The sequence below is a fragment of the Suricata suricatta genome, chromosome 13 (genome assembly GCF_006229205.1).
Source record: "Suricata suricatta isolate VVHF042 chromosome 13, meerkat_22Aug2017_6uvM2_HiC, whole genome shotgun sequence".
NCBI lineage: Eukaryota > Metazoa > Chordata > Mammalia > Carnivora > Herpestidae > Suricata > Suricata suricatta.
The window spans coordinates 54,495,759-54,507,422 of NC_043712.1; the positions used below are offsets into that span (position 1 = coordinate 54,495,759).

At 36.2% G+C, this 11,664-nt stretch overlaps 1 long non-coding RNA gene across 1 annotated transcript in view; it reads right to left on the bottom strand.

The window, feature by feature from the left end:
• The window catches only part of LOC115276358, a 43,341-nt gene extending 32,758 nt beyond the window's left edge, over window positions 1-10,583 (bottom strand). Inside the window, exons 1-2 of the long non-coding RNA XR_003901899.1 lie at window positions 10,234-10,583; window positions 7,105-7,239 (exon numbers count right to left, since the gene is read on the bottom strand). This is a non-coding gene — a long non-coding RNA (uncharacterized LOC115276358). The remainder of the gene's footprint in view (window positions 1-7,104; window positions 7,240-10,233) is intronic.
• Window positions 10,584-11,664: the final 1,081 nt, after the last annotated feature.

Below are 11,664 nucleotides of genomic sequence, written 5' to 3' on the forward strand. Positions count from 1 at the left end.
TGAGATTCTGTGGTTATTATTATTAATACAGTGTGCAATGGGAATGAAGGGTGAAGTAAGACAATCTGCTAAAGTATTAAGGCAAGAGTCAATGCCCCTGGGCTGCATTCCATATTCTGCTACAGCTTGTGTGTTTATTTAAAAAATGAACTGAGTATAGATTATTGGCCTTTTTATTTCTCTTTATGAAATTAAAGGCCACAAATACTTCCTTTTTACTAGTGGTATTGTGAACTGCTCCATAATTATTAAAAGTTGATATTATTGTTGCCATTGTTCTTCAGACACTTGGGAATAATAAGTCAATTTTATCTTTAAAATTTTTCTTGTATTCATTTCCACAATCCATCTACATGTAGATCATGCTTACTATATCCATGAACTATGCTGTGCATATTATTTTTGTTTGAGGAATACATTTTTCCCAACATCTTAGGTTCCTGTGTACTGATATTTTCATTCTACTAGTCTATTGGGACTTCTATTCATTGTTACTGATTATTACTAATTGACATATTCAAAGACTCCAGATATTTCAGTCTACATAGATTTTTTTCATAGTTAGCAGTTAATAATTTAACTCTTCCTTGTCAAAACTCTTTATACATGTCTCCTGGGGAATTTCTTTAGCTTTTTCATTTTTAGGCTTTCTTACTGGGTCTGATTTTTCTCTTTGTAAGAAAAAACTAAACTTTAGTCCTAGGGTTCTCTCTACAATTCTTTTTCAGTACTCTCACTCAGACACTTTGTCCACCATCTCGCCTTAAGATACCTTTTTAGTCCCTGTGTCTTTTAGATCCACATCTCTGTCTTAACCCCTGAAAGACTATTGCTTCCAGAGAATGCTGAATATTCCCACCTTTGCTCCCTATTTAGCTATTGCTTCAAACTGAAGAGTCTTAAATTAAATTTACCCTCTTCCTGTTAAAAGCAGCTTCTGCCTTCATTTTTTTCATTGGCTCCACCATTCCTCAATTAAGAAAAACTTTAAGTCTTGAAATAATGTTACTCTTTTTCCTGTGTCTCCTTTCAATTGCAAGTTAGCCTGATAGTGCTCTTGAACTTATCTATAAATATTGATATTATTCACTAAAGTTTACACTTCTTCCTAAGAAAGGTAGGATTCTACCTCTCTAGACTTTTGGAACTAGATATGGCTTTATAACTTGTATTGGCCAATGTAGCATGAGCAAAAATGTCATGTCCTACTTGAATGGTAGTGGTGGTGATGAAGATTCAAGTAAGGACTGAAGCAACAAGCATGGATAGAGAGCTACACATTATAAATTGTGGACCAGGGGCACCTGTGTCTCAGTCTGTTAATGACTCTTGGTTTAGCTCAGGTCATGACCTCAAGTTTTCACAAGTTTAAGCCCCATGTGGGGCTCTGTGCTGTCAGTGCTTGGGATTCTCTCTCCCTCTCTCTCTCTCTGTCTTCCTCTCCTCCACTCATGCTCTCTGTCTCCCTGAAAATAAATAAACTTAAAAAAATAAAATAAATTGTAAGGCAGAAAATAATAGATCCAGAGAAGAACCAATATCCCTGATGGCATTACCAATCCCCTCTATATACTCTAGATGGCCTATTCATGGATGAGTAGGATAAACCACCTTTATTTATTTAAGACATTAGTGAGATTTGCTTTGTTGAACACATTCCTAGCAGATACATGCATTATGCCCCATCTTCTGAAATCTGGCTCGGGTGTGAATTCAGAACAGACATATCTTTTTGTCACATTTTAGTCTTTTTAGGTCCAAAAAAATAAGAAAAAGTCTATTTCATTGTGTACTAAATGTTAGTCTCATTTGAGGCTAAACAACCATTTGCATAATTTTCTTCCTTTAATTTCCTGCTACCCTGCAGTAGAATTAGAGCACTTTTTTCTGATAAGAGATCAGAGTGAGAAAAGATCATAGTGAGAAATACTGTTTTAGGAAACAGATGCAAATATATTCTGAATACATTTCTTATTTCAGGTTTATAGACTAATTCTCTTCCTATTAAAGTACGAAATCTTTAAAGATTCTCCAATTCCCCCCATCCCCAACCCCACCTTAAGAATCGCTTACCTTTCATCTGCCAAATAGAATGTAAGGTTATACTTTGCTAATGAAGAGCAAGTTGGCTGGAATTATACTCGTTTATTCCTTTGAGACAGCAAAACAAAAAATAAAGGCAAGTTCTGCCCTATTTAGGTAACAATGAAATCAGAGTTGAAATAATTATTCATAGAATGAAGAACTCACCTGCAAGGCAATTTGTCAAAGTAGTGTGACTTTGAGTTAGAGAAAATATTCAACTAACATGAATTACAGATGACAAGAGCTTAAGAGAAATATAGAGCATTTCGTTTTAGTTGCAGGAAGTGTCTTCATCTATTGCACCCTAATGTCTTGTGAATGTGGCTGATAAGGTTATCGGAAGTGCAACACTGAAGTGTTGATTTTCTCTTAGGTTTGCATTACCATTTGGCTGTGGATTATATTTTAGGACTCTGAAGGGAAATAAAATATAGCCATCATTAAAAACCTCTTTCTACATAATAAGCACTAGCTGAAGTGTTATCATCAGATATGGGTATGTAATTGCATGGATGTTTCAGTGGCTTCTGCTGCCTCCTCAGGGTTATGAACAAATGACACATATCTAACGTGGATCTATAGATGTTTGCAGAGAGACATTCTTTTCTAAAACATTTGAAATGTCAACAAATGCAAACACAGATCATAAAATTCTTTTTGCGAATTGTAGTCAGCACTGCAATAAAAAGCAGAAGGGCTTAAGTAAAACAAAGATCCAACCCCATACTATTGTCAAAGTCCTGCAAATGTAGAGAGGATGCGGCTTCCAAAACCTGAGTAATCCTAGCAAAATGATTCGTCTCAAATGGTTTGAGAGTAATCTCAAAACAATTCATCCCCTTTTCTCAAAGAGGTTGCTGTTTTTCAGTCTTACTACTCTCTATTCTGAGGATGCAGAGAATCATATTTAGAGCCCATGCCTTCATTTGCTGTGCATTTCCCACAGGATGAAGGCAGCAGAGGTCTGGCAGATGGAAAACTCATGACTGCTGGCCGATCTTGGAGACAATTCACAACTTAAGTTTCCCAAAGGGGGGCGTGGATTTTAAAAAGGAATGGATGTTTATAAGAAAGATTTTAAGAGGAATGATGTGTTCCCAAACTTCTGGAGGTGATGCCAGCACCTGGCAGATTGAACTGATAGATTAAAGAAAGGCAATTATAACACTCCACAGGGATGATAATGAAGACATGAACAAGGTTACTAATATTCTCATGAACGTGGGCTCACCTGACATGTAATGTCTGAATAGGGGGACTAAAAACAACAGATGGCAAATTTTAAAAAGTTATGCTAATGACATTGAGGCAAATAAGTCAATTATTTTTATTATAGAAGTGTTTCTTCATCTTACAACCAAATAACATATGTTTAAAGCAGGTGAGAAATTTCTTTGAAAATATCCTGAATATAATCTAACCTGAACACAAATTCTTTATAGTTACACTAGCTATAACTATAGTTTCCTCTCTTCTTAATTATTGACTTCTTACTTTTCTCCTGGGGAGAAAATTAAAGAGGCTAGAACAGGGTGGGGGAGGAAGGATTAAGGAAAGTGAAGTGTTTCACAAAAATTGAGCAGATTGTTTTGAAAATCACCTTGAGGCAAGACAAAGGAGATGAGATAAAAGTACACCACGTCCTTGAAACTGCCTTCAAGTGCTGGGGTTGGGAGGCAGGGTGATGCATAAGACAGCTGCTGTTGGTGGATCAATATTCTGATGGCAGAGTGGCTAGGGCTAAAGATTCAGGGTACTCGGTCTCAGACTGGTGGTTCTATAGCTTACTATGTGTCACTAGACACTTTTCTTACCCTTTGAAAACCTCAATTTTCTCATGTGAGGAAATGAGAACACTGAACATTGTTATTTACCAAAACTGATGAAAGAACTAAGTGAAATACTGGATTTTATGTACCTACGTGGTTTCTAGCAAAAGCTTACTAAATGTTATTAAGGGGGTGCGTTTGTGGTGACACAGTCATAATGGACTGGGCTAAGCCTTTATTTAACAATTTATATATTTTTTCTTCCTAGGAAATAGAGTAGTGTGAATTCCTCCCACTCTTTATTTTTTAAATTTTTTAATTTTAATTCTTGAGAGAGAGAGAGAAAGAGAGCACACGCGCAACTGGGGGATGGGCAGACAGAGACAGAGACACACAATCTGAACAGGCTCCAGGCTCTGAGCTGTCAGCACAGACTCCAACCTGGGGCTTGAACCCATGAAACATGAGATCATGACCTGAGCTGAAATCGGACACTTAACAAGCGGAGTCACCCAGGCACTCCTGAATTATTACCACTTTTTAAGTGCAAACGGTTCTGCTATTAGACTATCACTAGCGACTAAAAATCTCTTTAAGCCCAGATGACACCCATAAACTAATTAATTTGAGAGGGAGAGCTTGAGAGTGAGTGGGGGGCGGGGGAGAGAGAGAGAGAGAGAGAGAGAGAGAGAGAGACAGAGACAGAGACAGAGACGGAGACAGAGATGGAGACAGAGAGTGGAGTCTGGAGCAGGGCTTGAGCTCATGCAATACCGGGCTGGATCTCATGAATCTTGAGAACATGACCTCAGTCGAAGTCAGACCCTAAACTGATTGAACTATGCAGCCACCCCAAAATTATGTAGATTTAAAAAGTAAATCGACTGCATGAATTAACCAAATACTATATATTTGTTATACATTTGTTATAATTTCCCCCATATCACAGTCTTGAATTCATACATGTTCATGAACTAATATGAAACACATTAAAGCAGGGTTGTGTGGTCCTAAGTGAAGCTTGTGTTTACAGCTGCTCACCCTCTTGCTCATCTTTCTCGTGGCACAGAGAGACTCGTCTGTCAGCTTTCACAGTTACTTAGAAGCTAGAAACTTAGAAAACTTTATACTTGCTCCTAAAAATCTCTTTTGAAGATCAGTTGAAGTTTCTTTAACTGAAAACCTATTTTGCTATGCCTCAAATTGTGGGTAAATTATAGCAATAGGAAAAATGACTCCCTTTTCATTAATCCCTGAAGACAAAATGGATATTTCAAAGCACAAAATATCTCAAAGCCTATAGAGATTTAAACTAATCTTGTTAGTTCTCTTTCAGACAGAACTCCACCATATAGCTGAAAAGTATTTCGCAGAAATCAAAGGGAGGAAGGCCACTATATAGCTCTGTTAAATGCATTTACTTTAATTCAGTTTAGTTCTGATTTTTATAAGGCTATAAACTGTACATGACCAATGTTTGGTAAATTATGTTCCCGGTTCCCTAAAGTGCAATAGAGTTTTCAACTCACCATCTATATTTACTTGATTTTATTGTGGAGCTCTAACATTTCTTCCAGCCTGAACTTTCTAAATAAATATGTTGTTTGTGCTTCTTGAAAGCACCAATAGGCAAGGTTTCAAAATAATTTGTGGTACTCTATTCTGAATATCTGAAATAAATGTAGTAACTTTCAATGAACATTTATTAGTTACCTATATATAAGTGTTAATCCAGGAATTTAAGAAACTTTAATTTTAAGTGAAAAATGTATCAATTAAGATAGCATAAATGAAGCGTCCTTAAAAATTGTTTAATTTTAATAGAAAGTGTCAACTTTAAATGGAAAACATATCAGTTAAGATAACATAAATCAAGCATTTTGAGGTTTGGCACAACTGACATTTCGAGCCAGATAATTCTTCATTTTGAGACTGTTCAGCAATAGCCCATGGCCTCTGCCTAGTACATATCAGTAACATTGCTGTCCCCAGTTGCCACAGCCTAAAATATCTCCAGACTGTGCCACAGTGTCTGCTGGGCTGCAAGCTTGCCTCTAGTTGGGAGCTACTGGCTTAGGTTTTGCTATGGTCAGGAAAATAAAAAAAGGAAATTTTAAAGAATGCACACAAGCAAAATTAGATTCCTTCATCCTTAATTTCTGTTCCATATTGAATTCTTGGCTCAGGATATTCACTGAAGAAGGCATCAGTGCTGCCTGTATGTGTTTCCATGAAAAGTGAGGCAAGGAAATTGGAGAATTACTTCCTGGCCATTATACTTCCAGCTCTGTCAGTAATTGGCCTTCTGCTCTCCTTTCCTTAAGCAAAGCAAAATATCCAGGAATGCTTAATGGCAAAGAGGCTTAAATGGCAAAGAGAGTTAAATTCTTCCATAAACTAAAAAGGGGGTGAAATGAGATATTTGCAAATAGCCCTAATGAGCACTACAAGAAGTTTAGTAAAGAGAATGAAGAAGAAATGAAATCTGAAGAGAACATGGAAGAAAAAGGCTTCTTTGGAAAAGAAGGGGAGAAGGGTAATTCTAAGGAAGAAGAAACAGTATGAGCGGTGATTGATGAAGAACAACTGTTTTATAAACAATTGGTTATGGCATTTTCCTTATAAGAAAGTGCTGTGGGTACAAGAGTTAGCACTTCAGAGTTGTGGTTCCAGATATATTGAAACATCTTTCTATTTTTATATATAAAACATGTATATGTATCTCAAATTAATTACAATAAAAGTTAGAATTATTGAATGTTTACTATGACAGTTATGAGCGATGGATTTTTCCATTGGTTATCTATTTTAAATCTTTATAACCCTTTATCCTTAAAGTATAATCCTTTCTTAATATAAGAAAACTGAAAGTAATTTGACATAGACAAGCAAGTTGTATGTGAACCATGGGGTGTAAAACCCAGGTCTGATTCTAAAATGTATGCCCTCAACAACTATATTATATAGCCCAATGTAAATTATATTCAATTTCATATGGCATGAATTCTAAGATGCACATTTTCTTCCTTTATAACATCTTTCATATGTTGCAAACATCTTACAATCAATGTTGTGTCATAGTTTGACTGCTTTTATCTTTGTCCCAGTGATACATAAAATAATAGTGTGTTTTATAATCAATAGCATCTTTTTTCGATAAATCTTTTAGAACATCCTGGAAAAGACAAAGTCACTTCCATGAAGAGGCCATTAGCATTTAATCTGAAACTTTAGAACAAGCCTTGCATACCTTTTGTTAACTCAACCAACTGTTACTCAATGGCTCAGATGGATCAGAGGGTTCTGACCCCTTAGGAGAGGTTCTCATTTTCCTGCTTTGCAGATTCATCTTCACTTGTAATACAGCTTCTTCCAAGAACAGCACCTGTAAGGACAATAATAATGGGGAAATGTCCAAGGGGACTGATGGAAGTGAAGAATAAATGGCTATTTTTGGCAAAAATGAGACTTGAAGCAGAGTATTAATTTCTTTCTGTTTGGGCTGTTCAGCCCTGTTCGTTCATTCGTCCGTCCTTCCTTCCTTCCTTCCTTCCTTCCTTCCTTCCTTCCTTCCTTCCTTCCTTCCTTTCTTCCTTTTTTCTTTCTTTCTTTCTTTCTTTCTTTCTTTCTTTCTTTCTTTCTTTCTTTCTTTCTTTCTTTCTTTCTTTCTTTCTGTCTTTTGTTTCAGTTTTGGGTTACGCTGTCCATTGTAGATTCAGTGTTTGTGGTTCAAGTAGAGCTGATTGCACTCTCATTTATGAGGGTAAGACCTAACGTTGTAAAAGATTAATGCATTCCAACTCTAGGGACACAGTAATGGCTATCACATTCCAGTTAGTCCATTCACCATTAGCCATAGGGCTTTACTTAAGAAACTAGAAAATAATTAGGAGTGCCTGGGTGGCTCAGTCAGTTGAGTGTCTGACTTTGACTCAGGCCATGACCTCACCGTTCATGAGTTCAAGCCCCCCTTTGGCCCTGTGCCAACAGCTCAGAGCCTAGAGCCTGCTTTGGATTCTGTGTCTACCTCTCTCTCTCTCTCTCTCTCTCTCTCTCTGCACCTCCCTCTACTTATACTCTGTCTCTCTCTCTCTCTCAAAAATAAAATAAAAACATAAAAAAAATAAAAAAAGAAACTAGGAAATAATTGAACAAATCAAGATGCAAAATTTGAAGATGCTGAAGCCATCTTCCAGGGGAAATCAGTTGAGCTCCTATCATAAATCATACCTGAAACCAGCTTTTTGTCAGGCTTTTCAGTTATCTGAATAAATTCTCTTTTTCAGAAGGCATTTTTTAAAAAATTTATGTTTTTTATTTATTTTTGAGAGACAGAGACAGCCTGAGCAGAGGAGGGTCAGAGAGAGAGGGAGACACAGAATCTGAATCTTTGAGCTAGCTGTCAGCACAGAGCCCAACACGGGACTCAAACCCATGAACCATGAGATCAAACCCACGAACCGTGAGGTCATGACCTGAGCCGAAGCTGGACGCTTAACCGACTGAGCCACCCAGGTGCCCCACAGAAGGCATTTTTAGTTATGTTTTCTGTCACTGGCAACTGAAAGAGGCCTCACTGATACAGCCACTATTAGCTTTATTTAGATTAATTTAAAAAATGGTTCCCAAAGTACAAGAAGAAACTATGCAGAGAAACACACAACTGGTTTGCAAAAGAGAACAAAGCAGCTATAGAGCACCAAAACGATTAGGGACAAATTATGTTATGCATATTAAATAAGGATTTGAGTCAAAAATGTTTAGTAAATTTATTCAAATCCAATTTGCCTATTTTTAAGATTTAGAAGAAAACTGTCACTGACCATCCTGGTCAGTTGAGACCAGAGATGAACAATCATTAATTAGGAATATGTGTCTATAGCCAAAAGGATAGAATTGGCTGGTAATTACTAGGGCAATTAAGAATATAAAGATTGATTTATAGTTTTATATCATTTTGTTTATAAGGGCAAACCTTAAAATAAGAGATAAATAAAAATAGCACTCATTTTTTCCCATCATGATTTTGTTTCGTATCAAAGTAAAATGCATAGGAATATAGTTACGCAATAACCATATATATATGTATATATGTATATATATATGATATTTGGAAATCTGGATGAAATGGACATGTGCATAGAATGACGGAAAAGTTGAGAAAGAGAGACAGAGAGGGAAAAAGATGGAACCTGAAGAAGATGTTTTTACTGAATCAGAACGTTGGACGGTCTTTATAGCAGAGTATCCATTGAGACACGTCTTTCCTCTCTTGGCCGTCTCTCCCATTGTCTTAAGATCCCTTGAAACTATGACAGATCACACCCTCCATCTTCCTGCTATACTTGTCCATTCATTTTACATTAGGATTCAATGAAGTATATGATGCCCTTTACAATGTCAGAGTATTTCTGCCTGCTACCTAATTCGCTACTAATTTTTCATTCTAGTTCATCATTCTCCTACAGGCATTATGAGTCTTTATACAATCTGAATTTTAACGCCCAGAATTATGCCTTTTTGTGGCAAGTATAGTTTCTCATCCATACAAATTTTATCGGATATTAGAAATCAGAACTGTTGGCCAGCACAAAATAAATGGCAGAAAGGAAGGCCTCTGTGGCATAAAACACACATTGCGGAACACGCTCACATCAGAAAGCTGTGATAAACTGCTCATTGGCTGAGGATGTTTGTAGAATAGTGCATTAAAGCCTCTAGGCAGAAAATTTACAGCACAATCTACCATACTAGCTCTGGCTCTCAATAGACGAAAGGGTATGCTAGTCTCTCAAACTTGGGAAAGATATATAATAGACAGACACAAATATACAAATATTTTAGGAAACTCTTCAGAGGCAGTAGCATTATATGAATCAGAGCTGGGCAAGGTATTACTAAATGTAGTAAGTGTATGTTTGAAACACAAACAACCTAAGTTTAAGTTTTCAAAAATATAGATGAGTTAACCAAGATAGTTGGATCTCTTTCGCTTTTCTAAAATGTCAAAAAGGTAATTTAGTTAGCCAAAATACTTAGATTCTAGTTCTTTATTTTGTATCTACATTTGGTCATGTTCCTGAGTGAAGGCAGATGTGAGTGACTTCAGTATCTAATTATGTGGGTATGCGTACAGTTATATGAGATTGGAGATATCAAGGATATATTTTAATCCAGTTTATTGACATTTCCCTTATTAATTTAGTGTGCTAAGCCCAGCTTAAAAAGTTGATGACTGGGACAGATATTTTTACTGTTTAATAGGTTGACTGCTTAATAAGGCATACATATTAAATAAATTTTTCCATGATGTGTTATAGAAGTTATACAACAAAAATAATATCTAAAATGTGAAGAATGACTTTTATAAATTGCTTACCACTTCTCTGCAAATGTCTGGTTGCTTTACAAAGTTGATCTTGTATAATCCTCATAATGGCTCTGCAAGCTCTGTATCATTGTCCACATTGTAAAGATGAGGCGGGTGAGGCTCCAAGAAGGTGAGTTTGTAGCAACTTAAAAATCTTCAGCGAAGTCTGTCTGTCTCCTAAACCTATTCTTCCAACTCTGCCATGCTACTGGTAAACATCCAGTTCTTAGCCTTGCTTCACAAGGCTCTACAAAGATGCCAGAAGAGAAAGTTATTTAACCTTGACAAGAAGGAAGGAACTTGAAGAAGAAAAAGTGTTTTCTTTTAAAATAAGACTCTAATATCCAATTCCCTGTAGCCCTGAGGACTGACGATCTGTACTAAGTTATTACACACCCTAGCAATTCTCATATGCCCACTTCTGCCTCAGTGGAAACACATGAGTTGATCAATTCCATTTGTAATTACATCTGGGAAAAGGGCTTATAGAGACAAATATACTCAGCTGTTTTGTTCCCATGAGTAAACATGAAATTAATCACTGGACCAATCTTTCCCTTGCTCTAGTAGTATTGATCAAGGCAAATTATTTGCTAAGTCTGGCACCTACCAGTCCTAACACAGGAATATTTAGAAGAACAAAATGAAAATGTTTACTTCAAACACCAGTTTGATCTCTTAATGTGAAGACTACCAATAATGATTGTAAACTTTTAGTTGTAGTGATTAGGTATGAAATTTCTTGGCCTTTACTATTTATTCATTTCTTCATTTTAACTACTATTGTGCTCAGCAGTGAACAGAAGCATCACTAATTTTTAAGTTTACAATGCTCCCATCACCAACTTCTTATACCCATAATGCTAATCAACTGCTTTGACAAATATGGAGAATAAGTCCTAGGACACTGATGCCATCATTTGTTTACTTCACATTAAACTTGACAGGATATTAAATGTAGCTCAGATATTTAACACTTTGAAGAAACAGATATTGTACATTCTTTCAGTTAATTTGTACATGAACAAAATAAAAAAAGATTTTTTTATTGTCTTTCATAAAATATCCAAGAAAGTTCATTTCCCTTTTGTAACCCTTCTCTGTATTTGTAAAGTGTGTGTCTTAGAAAATGAGTCTGTGCTATGTTATTAGTTTTTGATCATTCATGAAAGATCTTATAAATAAATATATCTGGGGGAAATGTATGGTTTAAAAATATTAAAGATTTTCACAGAGCTGTTGTATTTTTAATTTTTTTATATTTTTAATTTATGTTTGAGATACAGAGAGACAGCACTAGCAGAGGAGGATCAGAAAGAGAGGGAGATACAGAATCTGAAACAGGCTCCAGGCTTTGAGCTAGCTGTCAGCACAGAGGCTGATGTGGAACTCGAACCCACAAACTGTGGGATCATGACCTGAGCCGAAGTTGGTTGCTTA